Here is a 19,399-nt window from a genome sequence, read left to right as displayed (position 1 = left end):
AAGGGAAAAGGGGATCACCACCACCAGGAAAAGAGAATGGAAAAAGGGACCACCACCACCAGAAAAAGGGAAGGGAAAAGGGGATCACCACCACCAGGAACAGGGAAGGGAAAAGGGGACCACCACCACCAGGAACAGGGAAGGGAAAAGGGGACCACCACTACCAGGAACAGGGAAGAGAAAAGGGGACCACCACCACCAGAAAAAGGGAAGGGAAAAGGGGACCACCAGGAACAGGGAAGGGAAAAGGGGATCACCACCACCAGGAACAGAGAAGGGAAAAGGGGACCGCCACCATCAGAAAAGGGAAGGGAAAAGGGGACCGCCACCACCAAGGACAGAGAAGGGCAAGGGGGACCACCACCACCGGAAACAGGGAAGGGAAAAGTGGACCGCCACCACCACCAGGAACAGGGAAGGGAAAAGGGGACCACCACTACCAGGAACAGGGAAGGGAAAAGGGAGACCACCACCACCAGAAAAAGGGAAGGGAAAAGGGGACCACCACCACCAGAAAAAGGGGACCACCACAACCAGGAACAGGGCAGGGAAATAGGGGACCACCACAACCAGGAACAGAGGAGGGAAAAGGGAACCACCACCAGGCACAGGGAAGGGAAAAGGGGACCGCCACCACCAGGAACAGGGAAAGGAAAGGGGGACCACCGCCACCAGAAAAAGGGAAGGAAAAAGCAGACTACCACCAGGAACAGGGAAAGGAAAAGGGGACCACCGCCACCAGAAAAAGGGAAGGAAAAAGCAGACCACCACCAGGAACAGAGAAGGGAAAAAGGGACCACCACCAGAAAAAGGGAAGGGAAAAGGGGATCACCACTACCAGGAACAGGGAAGGGAAAAGGGGATCACCACCACTAGGAATAGAGGAAGGAAAAGGGGATCACCACCACCAGGAACAGAAAAGGGAAAAGGGGACCACCACCACCAGGAACAGGGAAGGTAAAAGGGGACCACCACCAAAAACAGGGAAGGTCCAGGGCTTACTACGCATGCACCAATGACACATTGCCGCAAGAGGAAATCCGTGCCAACTGAGCATGTGCCAAAGACACCTCAGTGCAGCCACGCATCAAACCCAATTCATGACGCAGAACTGATGCAACTCGGCTTAGTTCGTGTACCCCTCACACCCAAAGAGCAACAACGCCATCGCCTGAACAATCTATGCCTGTATTGTGGTGGAGCGGGTGACTTTCTTCAGGGATGTCCCAATAGGCCAAGTAAGTGGATCGAACCCCCATCTGTTTCACCGTATGTTGTTAATTCGTCACATCTCACTCTCTGCCTCTCTTTGCAGATACCGGGAAGGATAATCCGAGTAGCAGCCATTATTGACTCTGGAGCTTGCAGCTGCTTTATTGACATCCACTTCTCCAAAAAGTATGGAACCCCACTATGCAAGAAGCCCCAGCCATTTACCGTTCATCTGGCAGATGGTTCCACACCAACCTCGGGTCCAATAACCGATGAGACCATCCTCATATTGGCCACCACCGAAGCAGACTATCAGGAATATCTTCGGCTGGATGTGATTTCTTCAATCTTTCTGGTTATTTTGGGGTTACCATGGCTTCAACAGCACCAGCCACAGATTGGTTGGTCCACTGAAGTTGTGTCTTTCGGCTCACCCTATTGCTTACACCACTGTTTCTGACAACAAGCCTGTTTGACGGTTTAACCCCTTTCCACAGATGATAACACTCTTCTCCCTCAGGTTTACAGAGACTTCCTGGACATCTTCGACAAGAAGGGGGCTGAATCCCTATTGCCTCACCGGCCGTATGACTGCCCCATTGAGCTTCTTCCTGGTTTTGCAATACCATTTGGGAGGATCTTCCCACTCTCTGAGCCTGAAGTCCCCCAAAAATACATTGATGACAATTTTAGGAAAGGGTTCATCCGGCCCTCCACCTCTCCTGCTGGCGCTGCACTCTTCTTTATGGAAAACAAGGACCATTCTTTAAGACCATGTATCGACTGCAGAGAATTGAACAGTATCACAATCAAGAATCGATACCCGTTGCCTCTAGTCCCTGAGCTCATCCAGAGGTTCCGCACCGCCAAGGTCTTCTCAAAATTGGACCTAAGGGGGGCCTTTAATAGGGATAAGAGAGAGTGATGAATGGAAAACGGCCTTTCGTACTAGGTTCGGTCATTTTGAGTATTTGGTCATGACATTTGGGCTGTGTAACGCCCCAGTAACTTTCCAACACTTTGTGAATGACATCTTTCGGGATTTTCTTGACCTTTTTATGATAGTGTACTTAGATGACATCCTTGTTTTTTCACCTTCCCTCGAGGCACATCACATCCACATGCGAAAAGTCCTTTTTCGCCTCCAAGCCCATAAGCGCTACGCCAAGCTTGAAAAATGTGAGTTTGAGAAAGATACCATACAATTCCTTGGCCTCATTATTTTGACTTCTGGTATCTCCATGGACCCCCAGAAGGTAACTGCAGTTCTTGAATGGCCAGTACCCTCAGACCGTGAGAGTGTCCAGAGGTTTGTGGGATTCGCTAATTTTTATAGAAGATTCATCAAAGGATTCTCCTCAATAATTTCACCTATCACATAACTCACCAAGCAAAACAGCTGTTTTCTGTGGTCCCCCTCAGCACAAACGGCTTTTGACAAACTCAAGAAGCAATTCACATCTTCGTCATCATGACCCAGCCCTGCCTTACGTGTTGGAGGTCGAGGCTTCAGAGATTGGGGCAGTCCTTTCTCAGTGCCACAAAACCACAACCATCTTGCATCCTGTTGCCTTCATTTCCAGGAAGTTGTCCCCAGGTAAAAGGAACTATGATGTAGGGGATCGGGAACTCCTTGCTATTAAACTGGCCTTAGAAGAATGGCAATATCTATTGGAAGGAGCCTCACACCCTATAGTCTAAACTGATCATAGGAATTTGGAATACCTCCGTACAGCTAAACGTCTCAGACCTAGACAAGCCAGATGGGCTCTCTTCTTCACCCGATTTCAAATGCATATCACGTAGCGTCCGGGCTCCAAGAATTGTAAACCTGATGCTCTTTCCCGCATGTATCCCACATCAGATAACTTGCCAACGACGGACGCAAAACTCCCTGCCTATAATTTCTTCCTACTTACGGATGACCCATTGTCCAGGATTAAACTGGCCCCCTCTCTAGACCAACTGCCCTCCGGAGAACATCTGCAAGAAAAGGACAGCCTCCATGACCATGCTGTGTTTGTGCCCCTTCAACTGAGAGTTCCTGTGCTCAAACTCTGCCATGACAACAACAAGTTGACAGGGCATTTCTGGGTGACCAAAACCACCAATCTGCTTTTGCGAACCTTTTGGTGGCCTACCCTCAAGGCAGACTGCCACGCTTACGTCAATTCCTGCCCAGTATGCAATCACAGCAAAAGGGAAAGGATTAAATCATGGGGTCACCTACGCCCCCTGCTGGTTCCCTCCAGACCCTGGGAACAGATCAGCGTGGATTACATAGTGAAGCTACCATACCTCTGATGGGTGTACATCGATATTTGTTGTTATGGACCACCTTACAAAAATGGCTCATTTTATTCCTATGATTGGCACTCCTTCCGCCCCAGAAACAGCTCAGGCTTTTATCAAGGAGATCATACGCCTCCAAGGGGTCCCCAGCAATATTGTATCGGATTGTGGGGTCCAATTCACCTCTAAATTCTGGAAGGAGCTCTGTCTTGCTCTAGACATCGAGAACCACTACTCTTCGGCCTACCACCCTCAGACCAATGGACAAATGGAACGCATGAACCAAACTCTTGAACAATAACTTCGTTGTTTCTCCACATTTGTCCAAGACAATCGGGTGTCCTTACTTCCTTGCGCAGAATTTGCATACAACAACACAATACATTCTACCACTAAGCAATGAGCTTTCTATGCCAACCTGGGATACCACCCTTCTTTTTCCCCTGTCCTACCCGCTTCCGTTTCATTCCCGGCTGTCTGGAACAGAGTGGAGTTCCTACACAAAAACTTAGAGCTCCTAAAGGAAACCATGGCCAAGGCACAGCTGGATTACAAGACAGTCTATGATCGAAGGTGGCGGGGGGACCTGGATCTTCAACCGGGAGACAAGGTTTGGCTGTCTACCAGGGATTTAAAGTTGGCCTGTCCCTCCAAGAAATTGGGCCCTAAGTTCATTGGGCCCTTCCCTGTCCTGTCCCGATTCAACTCTGCTGTCTACAAACTCAAACTGCCCTCAACTTACCGGATCCACCCTGTCTTCCATGCCTCCCTCCTGAAGCCCGTGGCCCCAAACCCCTTTGGGGAACGTGGGGCTCGTCCTCCGCCTGCCTCTATAATTAAAGGGATTGAGGAGTATGAGGGGGAGGCCATTCTGGACTGCCGTAGAAGGGGCAGGGGATGCCAATTTCTGGTACAGTGGAGGGGTTACAGCCCTGAAGAGAACTGGGAACCCAAGTCGCATATCCAAGCTCCAGATCTTCTCCGGCAGTTCTTTCAGTGAGCTTCTTCCCGGATGGGCGTTCGGAGGCCACCCCTTCAGGGGGGCCCTGTAAGAGTCCAGGGCTTACTACGCATGCACCAATGGCGCGTTGCCACAAGAGGAAATCCATGCCAACTGAGCATGCACCAAAGACGAAGAGGGAAAAGGGGACAACCACCACCAGAAACAGGGAAGGGAAAAGGGGACCACCACCAGGAGCAGAGGAGGGAAAAGGGGACCACCACCAAGAACAGAGGAGGGAAAAGGGGACCGCCACCACCAGGAACAGAGGAGGGAAAAGGGGACCACCACCAAGAACAGAGGAGGGAAAAGGGGACCACCACTAGGAACAGAGGAGGGAAAAGGGGACCACCACCACCAGGAACAGAGGAGGGAAAAGGGGACCGCCACCACCAGGAACAGAGGAGGTAAAAGGGGACCACCACCACCAGGAACAGAGGAGGGAAAAGGGGACCACCACCACCAGGAACAGAGGAGGTAAAAGGGGACCACCACCACCAGGAACAGAGGAGGGAAAAGGGGACCACCACCACCAGGAACAGAGGAGGTAAAAGGGGACCACCACCACCAGGAACAGAGGAGGGAAAAGGGGACCACCACCAAGAACAGAGGAGGGAAAAGGGGACCACCACCACCAGGAACAGAGGAGGGAAAAGGGGACCACCACCAAGAACAGAGGAGGTAAAAGGGGACCACCACCACCAGGAACAGAGAAGGGAAAAGGGGACCACCACCAGGAACAAAGGAGGGAAAAGGGGACCACCACCAGGAACAAAGGAGGGAAAAGGGGACCACCACCAAGAACAGAGGAGGTAAAAGGGGACCACCACCACCAGGAACAGAGAAGGGAAAAGGGGACCACCACCAGGAACAAAGGAGGGAAAAGGGGACCACCACCAAGAACAGAGGAGGTAAAAGGGGACCACCACCACCAGGAACAGAGAAGGGAAAAGGGGACCACCACCAGGAACAAAGGAGGGAAAAGGGGACCACCACCAAGAACAGAGGAGGTAAAAGGGGACCACCACCACCAGGAACAGAGAAGGGAAAAGGGGACCACCACCAAGAACAGAGGAGGGAAAAGGTGACCACTGTACAGCTGGGGTCACTTTGTACAGCCGGAGTCACATTGTAGAGCCAGGGTCGCCCTTACATCAGGGTCCTCATCAGAATTGCCCTTACATCAGGGTCCCCATCAGAGTCAACCTTAAATCAGGATCCTCATCAGAGTCGCCCTTACATCAGGGTCCCCATCAGAGTCGCCCTTACATCAGGACCCTCATCAGAGTCGCCCTTACATCAGGACCCTCATCAGAGTTGCCCTTACATCTGGGTCCTCATCAGAGTCACCCTTACATCAGGATCCCCATCAGAGTCACCCTTACATCAGGGTCTTAATCAGAGTCACCCATACATCAGGATCCTTATCAGAGTCGCCCTTACATCAGGGTCCTTATCAGAGTCGCCCTTACATCAGGGTCCCCATCAGAGTCACCCTTACATCAGGGTCCTTATCAGAGTCGCCCTTACATCAGGGTCCCCATCAGAGTCGCCTTACATCTGGGTCCCCATCAGAGTCGCCCTTACATCAGGGTCCTTATCAGAGTCGCCCTTACATCAGGGTCCCCATCAGAGTCACCCTTACATCAGGGTCCTTATCAGAGTCGCCCTTACATCAGGGTCCCCATCAGGGTCACCCTTACATCAGGGTTATCATCAGAGTCACCCTTACATCAGGGTCCTCATCAGAGTCGCCCTTACATCAGGATCCTTATCAGAGTCACCCTTACATCAGGGTTATCATCAGAGTCACCCTTACATCAGGGTCCCCATCAGAGTCACTCTTACATCAGGGTCCTTATCAGAGTCGCCCTTACATCAGGGTCCTCATCAGAGTCACCCTTACATCAGGGTTATCATCACAGTCACCCTTACATCAGGATCCTTATCAGAGTCACCCTTACATCAGGGTCCCCATCAGAGTCACCCTTACATCAGGGTCCTCATCAGAGTCACCCTTACATCAGGGTTATCATCAGAGTCACCCATACATCAGGATCCTTATCAGAGTCACCCTTACATCAGGGTCCCCATCAGAGTCACCCTTACATCAGGGTCCTCATCAGAGTCACCCTTACATCAGGGTCCCCATCAGAGTTGCCCTTACATCAGGATCCTCATCAGAGTCACCCTTACATCTGGGTCCTCATCAGAGTCACCCTTACATCAGGGTCCTCAGAGTCGCCCTTACATCAGGGTCCTCATCAGAGTCGCCCTTACATCAGGGTCCTCATCAGAGTCGCCCTTACATCAGGGTCCTTATCAGAGTCGCCCTTACATCAGGGTCCTCATCAGAGTCGCCCTTACATCAGGGTCCTCATCAGAGTCACCCTTACATCAGGGTCCTCATCAGAGTCGCCCTTACATCAGGATCCTTATCAGAGTCGCCCTTACATCAGGGTCCCCATCAGAGTCACCCTTACATCAGGATCCTTATCAGAGTCGCCCTTACATCAGGGTCCTTATCAGAGTCGCCCTTACATCAGGGTCCTCATCAGAGTCACCCTTACATCAGGGTCCTCATCAGAGTCGCCCTTACATCAGGGTCCTCATCAGAGTCGCCCTTACATCAGGGTCCCCATCAGAGTCACCCTTACATCAGGATCCTTATCAGAGTCGCCCATACATCAGGATCCTTATCAGAGTCACCCTTACATCAGGGTCCCCATCAGAGTCACCCTTACATCAGGATCCTTATCAGAGTCGCCCATACATCAGGATCCTTATCAGAGTCACCCTTACATCAGGGTCCCCATCAGAGTCACCCTTACATCAGGATCCTCATCAAAGTCACCCTTACATCAGGGTCCCCATCAGAGTCACCCTTACATCAGGGTCCCCATCAGAGTCACCCTTACATCAGGATCCTCATCAGAGTCACCCTTACATCAGGGTTACCATCAGAGTCGCCCTTACATCAGGGTCCTCATCAGAGTCACCCTTACATCAGGGTCCTCATCAGAGTCACCCTTACATCAGGGTCCCCATCAGAGTCACCCTTACATCAGGGTCCCCATCAGAGTCGCCCTTACATCAGGGTCCTCATCAGAGTCGCCCTTACATCAGGGTCCTCATCAGAGTCACCCTTACATCAGGGTTATCATCAGAGTCACCCTTACATCAGGGTCCTCATCAGAGTCACCCTTACATCTGGGTCCTTATCAGAGTCACCCTTACATCAGGGTCCTCATCAGAGTCACCCTTACATCTGGGTCCTCATCAGAGTCGCCCTTACATCTGGGTCCTCATCAGAGTCTCCCTTACATCAGGGTCCTCATCAGAGTCGCCCTTACATCAGGGTCCTTATCAGAGTCGCCCTTACATCAGGGTCCTCATCAGAGTCACCCTTACATCTGGGTCCTCATCAGAGTCGCCCTTACATCAGGGTCCTCATCAGAGTCACCCTTACATCAGGGTCCTCATCAGAGTCACCCTTACATCAGGGTCCTCATCAGAGTCACCCTTACATCAGGATCCTCATCAGAGTCACCCTTACATCAGGATCCTCATCAGAGTCGCTCTTACATCAGGGTCCTCATCAGAGTCACCCTTACATCAGGGTCCTCATCAGAGTCGCTCTTACATCAGGGTCCTCATCAGAGTCACCCTTACATCTGGGTCCTCATCAGAGTCGCTCTTACATCAGGGTCCTCATCAGAGTCACCCTTACATCAGGGTCCTCATCAGAGTCGCTCTTACATCAGGGTCCTCATCAGAGTCGCTCTTACATCAGGGTCCTCATCAGAGTCGCCCTTACATCAGGGTCTTAATCAGAGTCACCCTTACATCAGGGTCCTCATCAGAGTCACCCTTACATCAGGGTCTTAATCAGAGTCACCCTTACATCAGGGTCCTCATCAGAGTCACCCTTACATCAGGGTCCTCATCAGAGTCACCCTTACATCAGGGTCCTCATCAGAGTCACCCTTACATCAGGGTCCTCATCAGAGTCACCCTTACATCAGGGTCCTCATCAGAGTCACCCTTACATCAGGGTCTTAATCAGAGTCACCCTTACATCAGGGTCCTCATCAGAGTCACCCTTACATCAGGGTCCTTATCAGAGTCGCCCTTACATCAGGGTCCTCATCAGAGTCACCCTTACATCAGGGTCCTCAACAGAGTCACCCTTACATCAGGGTCCTCATCAGAGTCGCCCTTACATCAGGGTCCTCATCAGAGTCACCCTTACATCAGGGTCTTAATCAGAGTCACCCTTACATCAGGGTCTTCATCAGAGTCACCCTTACATCAGGGTCCTCATCAGAGTCACCCTTACATCAGGGTCCTCATCAGAGTCGCCCTTACATCAGGGTCCTCATCAGAGTCGCCCTTACATCAGGGTCCTCATCAGAGTCGCCCTTACATCAGGGTCCTTATCAGAGTCGCCCTTACATCAGGGTCCTCATCAGAGTCACCCTTACATCAGGGTCCTCATCAGAGTCGCCCTTACATCAGGATCCTTATCAGAGTTGCCCTTACATCAGGGTCCCCATCAGAGTCACCCTTACATCAGGATCCTTATCAGAGTCGCCCTTACATCAGGGTCCTTATCAGAGTCGCCCTTACATCAGGGTCCTCATCAGAGTCACCCTTACATCAGGGTCCTCATCAGAGTCGCCCTTACATCAGGATCCTTATCAGAGTCACCCTTACATCAGGGTCCTCATCAGAGTCGCCCTTACATCAGGGTCCCCATCAGAGCCACCCTTACATCAGGGTCCTAATCAGAGTCACCCTTACATCAGGATCCTTATCAGAGTCACCTTTACATCAGGATCCTTATCAGAGTCGCCCTTACATCAGGGTCCCCATCAGGGTCACCCTTACATCAGGGTCCTCATCAGAGTCACCCTTACATCAGGGTCCTCATCAGAGTCACCCTTACATCAGGGTCCCCATCAGAGTCGCCCTTACATCAGGGTCCTCATCAGAGTCGCCCTTACATCAGGGTCCTCATCAGAGTCACCCTTACATCAGGGTTATCATCAGAGTCACCCTTACATCAGGGTCCTCATCAGAGTCACCCTTACATCTGGGTCCTTATCAGAGTCACCCTTACATCAGGGTCCTCATCAGAGTCACCCTTACATCTGGGTCCTCATCAGAGTCACCCTTACATCAGGGTTATCATCAGAGTCACCCTTACATCAGGGTCCTCATCAGAGTCACCCTTACATCAGGGTCCTCATCAGAGTCACCCTTACATCTGGGTCCTCATCAGAGTCGCCCTTACATCTGGGTCCTCATCAGAGTCTCCCTTACATCAGGGTCCTCATCAGAGTCGCCCTTACATCAGGGTCCTTATCAGAGTCGCCCTTACATCAGGGTCCTCATCAGTGTCACCCTTACATCAGGGTCCTCATCAGAGTCACCCTTACATCAGGGTCCTCATCAGAGTCGCTGTTACATCAGGGCCCTCATCAGAGTCACCCTTACATCAGGGTCCCCATCAGAGTCACCCTTACATCAGGGTCCCCATCAGAGTCACCCTTACATCAGGGTCCTCATCAGAGTCGCTCTTACATCAGGGTCCTCATCAGAGTCGCTCTTACATCAGGGTCCTCATCAGAGTCGCTCTTACATCAGGGTCCTCATCAGAGTCGCCCTCACATCAGGGTCCTCATCAGAGTCGCTCTTACATCAGGGTCCTCATCAGAGTCGCTCTTACATCAGGGTCCTCATCAGAGTCGCTCTTACATCAGGGTCCTCATCAGAGTCGCCCTCACATCAGGGTCCTCATCAGAGTCACCCTTACATCAGGGTCCTCATCAGAGTCACCCTTACATCAGGGTCCTCATCAGAGTCGCCCATACATCAGGGTCCTCATCAGAGTCTCCCTTACATCAGGGTCCTCATCAGAGTCGCCCTTACATCAGGGTCCTCATCAGAGTCGCCCTTACATCAGGGTCCCCATCAGAGTCACCCTTACATCAGGGTCCTCATCAGAGTCGCCCTTACATCAGGGTCCTCATCAGAGTCGCCCTTACATCAGGGTCTTCATCAGAGTCGCCCTTACATCAGGGTCCTCATCAGAGTCGCCCTTACATCAGGGTCCTCATCAGAGTCGCTCTTACATCAGGGTCCTCATCAGAGTCGCCCTTACATCAGGGTCCCCATCAGAGTCACCCTTACATCAGGGTCCTCATCAGAGTCACCCTTACATCAGGGTCTTAATCAGAGTCACCCTTACATCAGGGTCCTCATCAGAGTCGCCCTTACATCAGGGTCCTCATCAGAGTCGCTCTTACATCAGGGTCCTCATCAGAGTCGCCCTTACATCAGGGTCCTCATCAGAGTCGCCCTTACATCAGGGTCCCCATCAGAGTCTCCCTTACATCAGGGTCCCCATCAGAGTCACCCTTACATCAGGGTCCCCATCAGAGTCACCCTTACATCAGGGTCCTCATCAGAGTCGCCCTTACATCAGGGTCCCCATCAGAGTCTCCCTTACATCAGGGTCCCCATCAGAGTCTCCCTTACATCAGGGTCCCCATCAGAGTCACCCTTACATCAGGGTCCTCATCAGAGTCGCCCTTACATCAGGGTCCTCATCAGAGTCGCCCTTACATCAGGGTCCCCATCAGAGTCGCCCTTACATCAGGGTCCTCATCAGAGTCGCCCTTACATCAGGGTCCTCATCAGAGTCACCCTTACATCAGGGTCCTCATCAGAGTCACCCTTACATCTGGGTCCTCATCAGAGTCACCCTTACATCTGGGTCCTCATCAGAGTCTCCCTTACATCAGGGTCCCCATCAGAGTCACCCTTACATCAGGGTCCTCATCAGAGTCGCCCTTACATCAGGGTCCTCATCAGAGTCGCCCTTACATCAGGGTCCCCATCAGAGTCGCCCTTACATCAGGGTCCTCATCAGAGTCGCCCTTACATCAGGGTCCTTATCAGAGTCACCCTTACATCAGGGTCCTCATCAGAGTCACCCTTACATCAGGGTCCTCATCAGAGTCGCCCTTACATCAGGGTCCTCATCAGAGTCGCCCTTACATCAGGGTCCTCATCAGAGTCGCCCTTACATCAGGGTCCTCATCAGAGTCGCCCTTACATCAGGGTCCTCATCAGAGTCGCCCTTACATCAGGGTCCTCATCAGAGTCGCCCTTACATCAGGGTCCTCATCAGAGTCGCCCTTACATCAGGGTCCTCATCAGAGTCCCCATCAGAGTCACCCTTACATCAGGGTCCCCATCAGAGTCGCCCTTACATCAGGGTCCTTATCAGAGTCACCCTTACATCAAGGTCCTCATCAGAGCCACCCTTACATCAGGGTCCTCATCAGAGTCACCCTTACATCAAGGTCCTCATCAGAGTCACCCTTACATCAGGGTCCTCATCAGACTCAACCTTACATCAGGATCCTCATCAGAGTCACCGTTACATCTGGGTTCTCATCAGAGTCACCCTTACATCAGGGTCCTCATCAGAGTCGCCCTTACATCTGGGTTCTCATCAGAGTCGCCCTTACATCAGGGTCCTCATCAGAGTCACCCTTACATCAGGATCCTCATCAGAGTCACCCTTACATCAGGGTCCCCATCAGAGTCACCCTTACATCAGGGTCCCCATCAGAGTCACCCTTACATCAGGGTCCTCATCAGAGTCGCCCTTACATCTGGGTCCTCATCAGAGTCGCCCTTACATCATGGTCCCTATCAGAGTCACCCTTACATCAGGGTCCTCATCAGAGTCACCCTTACATCAGGGTCCCCATCAGAGTCACCCTTACATAAGGGTCCCCATCAGAGTCACCCTTACATCAGGGTCCTCATCAGAGTCACCCTTACATCAAGGTCCCCATCAGAGTCACCCTTACATCAGGGTCCCCATCAGAGTCGCCCTTACATCAGGGTCCTCATCAGAGTCACCCTTACATCAGGGTCCTCATCAGAGTCACCCTTACATCAGGGTCCTCATCAGAGTCACCCTTACATCAGGGTCCTTGTTATAGCCTGCTTAAATCAGATTTTTAGAATGTTTCCTTAAGTCAGAGTCCCTCCTGTTGCTCTGATCTATAGAGTTGTATATAAAATGCACTTTTTATCTCCCACTGATAAACCTTTCATCCAATTTCTACATTTCAGAAGCCAATATAAAGGAATAGTAATGGTAAAAGAAAACACTTGTGGGTTTAACTTTTATTGGTTATAATTCTCCTTTAAGGGGGTGTGGCAGGGGGTGTGTCCTATGCCTACATAATTTTGCTAATAGGGGCCCCTTGATCTCAACTCAGAAAGTTGGGAGGTGTGCCTGGCTGTGTATTCAGTGAGAATGCTGTTCATTGACATTGTATAGAGGTGGACTGGCGCAATCTCCTGGAGGGGGAGGGCAGGTGCAGGGTGTGCGTTAATGAGGTCAGCTGCTGAACTACTTCCTGTGTCTTAACAGTTCCCCGTCCTGTAGGACAGCTAGCAGGAAGTCATGGAGGAGTTTTCTGTGGAACAAACTGGAGGCGGAGGCGAGGACTGCCCTAGAACATAGGGAAATGTTATTCTTTTCAGCAGCAGAGGCCCATTAATGGTATATTGGTACATAGGGGAGATGGAATTTACCCTTTAATGATGAGGTTTGGGGTCTTTTTGTGGTTGTTGTTGTGTTAGTTGGAGTATGGTTTGCATCAGGTCCAGGGTTTGAGTTCTCTGAAGCACAACGTCTTCTCCTGCCAGATGGCCCAGGCTTTGTTTGTTGAGTAGTTGTCATCCTAGGGTTAAGGTTGTCATTGTAGGGTTGTCATTGTAGGGTTAGGGTTGTTATCGTAGTGTTGCTATCCTAGGTTTGTCTTCATAGGGTTAGGGTTGTTATTGTAGGGTTGTCATCGTAGGGTTGTCATCGTAGGGTTGTCTTCATAGGGTTAGGGTTGTCATCGTAGGGTTGTCTTCATAGGGTTAGGGTTGTCATTGTAGGGTTGTCATCGTAGGGTTGTCATCGTAGGGTTGTCATCGTAGGGTTAGGATTGTTATGGTGGAGGTGTTATTGAGGAACGTTGTGCCGGTGAATGGTAGGCTTTGACCTAGTCGACTGGCTCTGTGCTGGATGGTATGGTTTGGTAAGTCTCTCCGTATTAACATGGAATGGTGAACAATGTGTCTTCTCTGTTAGTTGTGACCGTTCCTGATGGCTCCATGTTGTTCTGGGATGTTGCTCATGCCTATGCACATAATGGTTTGTTTGGGGTTAGAAAATACAGATTATTAAAGGCTCCAGTTACTTGTTCTGTTGTAGCAGAGTGACTTCTCTTTCCGGTGTGCCCGTATTTCCCATTGAGTCTATTATTAGAGTTTGTCTGTCCATGGGATGTGATGACGGTCTTGCAGTCTCTCCCCTCCCCCCTCCCCCAGTTGCTCACTCTCTTGTAGTAAACTTATCTCCACATATCGCTCATTTACTACAGTGACATCACGAGGACAAGTCTCGGTTTCTCTGGTTCTCGGGTTCTCGGTTTCTCGGGTTTCCTGCCAGTCATGCTCATTGGTTATGTGATCTATTTTCCAGGTCGGTGGAATGTGAGTGACGTCTCTTAGTTATGGACAGAGCAGAGCCACCGAACACCGGACCACGCCGGTATGGGGTATGGAGGGATGATGGGAGTGCAATGACCGGATTTGACCACAAGAATAACTCTCATCATCCATCTTCATTGAGAAATTCCACCGAAAAATCATTTGTACAGCAAAGACTGAATTACCAATAAGATACCAGTTTGCAGCTGTCACTGTGGGTGCTGCTATTACAGAACCAGATCCACCACGGCACCTAAACCCAGATCCGCCATGGCACCTAAACCCAGAGCCACCATGGCACATTGGGTAGGTGCCATGGCGGCTCTGGGTAGGGTGCCGTGGTTGCTCTGGGTTTAAGTGCTGTGGTTGCTCTGGGTTTAAGTGCTGTGGTTGCTCTGGGTAGGTGCTGTGGTGGCTCTGGGTTGGTTCCATGGTGGCTCTGGGTAGGTGCCGTGGTGGCTCTGGGTAGGGTGCCATGGTGGCTCTGGGTTTGGGTGACATGGTGGCTCTGGGTTTAGGTACTGTGGTTGCTCTGGGTAGGTGCTTTGGCAGCTCTGAGTCGGGTGCCCTGGTGGCTTTGGTTTTAGGTGCCGTGATGGCTCATGGTTTAGGTGCCGTGGTAGCTCTAGGTAGGGTGCCCTGGTGGCTCTTGGTTTAGGGGCCATGGTGGCTCTGGGTTTAGGGGCCATAGTGGCTCTGGGTTTACGGGCCATAGTGGCTTTGGTTTTAGGTGCCGTGGAGGCTCTGGGTTTAGGTGCCGTGGAGGCTCTGGGTTTAGGTGCCGTGGTGGCTCTGGGTTCAGGTGCCATGGCGGCTTTGGGTAGGTGCCGTGGCGGTTCTGGGTAGGGTGCCGTGGTTGCTCTGGGTTTAAGTGCTGTGGTGGCTCTGGGTCAGTGCCATGGTTGCACCGGGTAGGTGCTGTGGTGGCTCTGGGTAGGGTGCCGTGGTGGCTCTGGGTTTAGGTGACGTGGTTGCTCTAGGTAGGTGCTGTAACAGCTCTGAGTAGGGTTCCCTGGTGGCTCTGGTTTTAGGTGCTGTGGTGGCTCTGGTTTTAGGTGCTGTGGTGGCTCTGGGTTTAGGTGCCGTGGTGGCTCTGGGCTTAGGTGTCGTGATTGCTCTATGTAGATGCTGTGGCTGCTCTGGGTAGGTTGCTGTGGTGGCCCTGGGTTTAGGTGCCGTGGTGGCTCTTGGTTTAGGTGCCGTGGTGGCTCTGGGTTTAGGTGCCGTGGTGGCTCCGGGTTTAGGTGCCGTGGTGGCTCTAGGTTTAGGTGCTGTGGAGGCTTTGAGTTTAGCTGCCCCTCTAAACCCAGAGCCACCACGGCACCTACCCAGAGCTGCAATGGCACCTAAACCCAGAGCCAACATGGCACCTAGCTACACAAACATGGACTCAGTCCAGGTAACGTGGCTGCTGAGCCACGTCTATACATGTCTCCATAATATCAGAGTGTCTCACTGAGAATCAGTAGAAGCAAAAGTAATAAAACTGTCTATGTTCGGTAGGGTTGGGTGGATTGAGATAGAAGTAATAATACTGTCTATGGTTGGTAAGGTGTTGGCTGGATGGAGATAGAAGTAATAATACTGTCTGTGCTCGGTTGGGTTGGGTGGATGGAGATAGAAGTAATAAAACTGTCTATGGTTGGTAAGGTGTTGGCTGGATGGAGATAGAAGTAATAATACTGTCTGTGCTCGGTAGGGTTGGGTAGATGGAGATAGAAGTAATAAAACTGTCTATGGTTGGTAAGGTGTTGGCTGGATGGAGATAGAAGTAATAATACTGTCTGTGCTCGATAGGGTTGGGTGGATGGAGATAGAAGTAATAATACTGTCTATGGTTGGTAAGGTGTTGGCTGGATGGAGATAGAAGTAATAATACTGTCTGTGCTCGGTGGGGTTGGGGGGATGGAGTTAGAAGTAATAATACTGTCTATGCTCGGTGAGGTTGGGCAGACGCATGGTCTGCAGTGCCGCCATCTGTTCCTTGCCTGTTAAACCAGCAGCTGTTCCTGTACCTGCCGTACGTGACCCCAGGTGACCCCGTTATGGAGAGTTGAAAGTTTTATTGATGGTGGAGGATAGAAGAGGGGTGGAGCCAGAGTAATAAATGGTGTCAGCTGTTGAAGAGAAGACCTGTCACCTGTCACAAAGGGAAGACAATCCCCAACCAAAGACTCTGCAGGAGGCCTCCACCGATCATTGCCACCTGCAGGGTCACCTCCTGGTTGGTGGTCAGTTCTGGGGGTGCAGTGAGCAGGCGATGGAAACCCCCAGAATCCCGCAGGATACTTCAATCCCTCAACTGATCAATTATCACGAGAAATGAAATCTCCTCTGTTACCAATCAAACGGCCTGAACCAGATGTAGCCGACTTCTCGCAGCTCACCTCCGACCAATCAGGATCCTCACATACCTCTGCTTCAGATTTGGGTGGATTTACTTCCAGCTTATATTTATATACTACACTCTAATATTATTTCTATATACTACACCCCAATATTATATATTTACTCTACACCCCAATATTATATCTATACTTCCAAAATTATATCTATACACTACACCCCAATATTATATCTATACACTACACCCCAATATTATATCTATACACTACACCCCAATATTATATCTATACACTATACCCCAATATTATATCTATACGCTACACCCCAATATTATATCTATACGCTACACCCCAATATTATATCTATACACTATACTTCCAAAATTATATCTATATGTTACACCCCAATATTATATATATACGCTATACCCCAATATTATATCTATACACTATACTTCCAAAATTATATCTATATACTACACCCCAATATTATATCTATACACTATACTTCCAAAATTATATCTATATGCTACACCCCAATATTATATATATATGCTATACCCCAATATTATATCTATACACTATACTTCCAAAATTATATCTATATGCTACACCCCAATATTATATATATATGCTATACCCCAATATTATATCTATACACTATACTTCCAAAATTATATCTATATACTACACCCCAATATTTTATCTATACACTACCCCCCGATAATATATCTATACAATATACCCCAATATTATATGATAATGATGTGTGCTGATGATGGAGGTGAGGTGTCAGGCCTCAATGGCTCCTCATCCTCCATTTCTCTATAGTGGGGGAGCAGTGAGGAACAATTGTTGTGTCTGGATGATTGACAGGGACATGTCAGGCCTTGGACCAGTAAGTTCTACCAGGTGACCGTTTTCACACCTGCTGCTGGCCATAACAGTAGTTGGTTTATTTAACCCCAGAGCTCCCCCAGGCTTTGTATTGTAGAATGTTAGTGGACACGGATCACATTGCATGGATAACAGACATGGTAGCTGAGCACACTACATGACACCCAAGCCATGGAGATGGTCAGTAAACTGAGGCTGCAGCTTTGGTGGTCTGCATATAGCGGGTGATAAGTGACCATTTGAAGTGAAAAGCCATAACTGAGCTTGGTGAGCATTGGAAGTGCTTGGCGAGATTACCACTGAGATGAAAAGTGTTGGCAGGTCTGGTTGTCAGAGGTAAAATATTGGAAAATGAGCCAGCACGGCAAGCACGGCAAACCCTTCATCCACCGCAATGTCTTGTCCAGTCTTCATGTAAAAAAGATTGTTCCCTTCCCTGGGAGAACCACCTTTACTCAGTCACAGCCATTTTCCAGATGGAAGGGCACTCCTGGCATGCCTGAGTGATGATTATTGCCTCTTTTTTCTTGGTATTGTTATGATGGTTTTTACTTGTCCGATCGTTGCATTTGGCTGACCGATGGTGCCTGAAAACTCAGGCCTGAACGACTATTATCTGTCATCTGCTGTGTGTCTCATATGGGGACAAACCAGCTCCCTATGGCAGACCTGCCCCAGCCAGGGCACTTCTGCTAGATTTAGGGTTTCTAAGTCTACAAACATGGAAGGTCAGTAAGTGAGAAATCTTACCCCCAACAGACTGGATCAGGGATTTGGGTTGTAGCTGAAAATAATACATTCAGGGGGTTCTATACTGGGCACTTGTGGTAAATTACAACATGAGAGAAGGACTTAAGATGGGTTTGTTGTAATAAAGATGCAGGTAAAGTAATGGATTTGGGGCAGATGGACAGGTGAAGTAATGGAGTTGGGGCAGATGGACAGGTGAAGTAATGGAGTTGGGGCAGATGGACAGGTAAAGTAGTGGAGTTGGGGCAGATGGATAGGTAAAGTAATGGAGTTGGGGCAGATGGATAGGTAAAGTAATGGAGTTGGGGCAGATGGATAGGTAAAGTAATGGAGTTGGGACAGATGGACAGGTGAAGTAATGGAGTTGGGGCAGATGGACAGGTAAAGTAATGGAGTTAGGGCAGATGGACAGGTGAAGTAATGGAGTTGGGGCAGATGGACAGGTAAAGTAATGGAGTTGGGGCAGATGGACAGGTAAAGTAATGGAGTTGGGACAGATGGACAGGTGAAGTAATGGAGTTGGGGCAGATGGACAGGTAAAGTAATGGAGTTGGGACAGATGGATAGGTAAAGTAATGGAGTTGGGGCAGATGGACAGGTAAAGTAGTGGAGTTGGGGCAGATGGACAGGTAAAGTAATGGAGTTGGGGCAGATGGACAGGTAAAGTAATGGAGTTGGGGCAGATGGACAGGTAAAGTAATGGAGTTGGGCCAGATGGACAGGTAAAGTAATGGAGTTGGGCCAGATGGACAGGTAAAGTAATGGAGTTGGGGCAGATGGACAGGTAAAGTAATGGAGTTGGGGCAGATTGACAGGATGCAGAATGTATGACTGTCCCCAGGAAAGTGACAGCCGGAATAGGTGTTTCCCAATATAGCTCTGATGAGGACTGTCGTGGATATTCCACTATACTCTTGTGCTAACACGCGCCCTTTCACCATAATACATCTTTAAATAACTGTGTCTCCCCCTTTCCCCAGTAAACAGACATTACCACATTCTTACATCCTCATCTCAGCACGACTCCCTATCCAGGGCAGCGGCTCTCGCTTTTATTCACATACAAACAGGAAGCCACAAACTGGAAGCACTGCCTCCAACAGCCAATTGCCTCCTACACAGGATGTGACCTCACAGGATATGACAACACAGGATGTGACTGTCAACACAGGAAAAATGAGTTTATACAACAACCAATGAGCACAGTTCCTGCTGATGGGAGATTATCTACAGGTGTATGCTTATGGCACCCCAAATATGCTGATCAGGCATACAGGGGTGACACGAGCGCACATCCGCTATACCAATAATGTCTTTGCAGAGCGAACAC

Source organism: Aquarana catesbeiana, linkage group LG11 (assembly GCF_042186555.1).
Source record: "Aquarana catesbeiana isolate 2022-GZ linkage group LG11, ASM4218655v1, whole genome shotgun sequence".
Taxonomy (NCBI): Eukaryota; Metazoa; Chordata; class Amphibia; order Anura; family Ranidae; genus Aquarana; species Aquarana catesbeiana.
Note: the sequence above shows the minus strand (reverse complement) of the source record.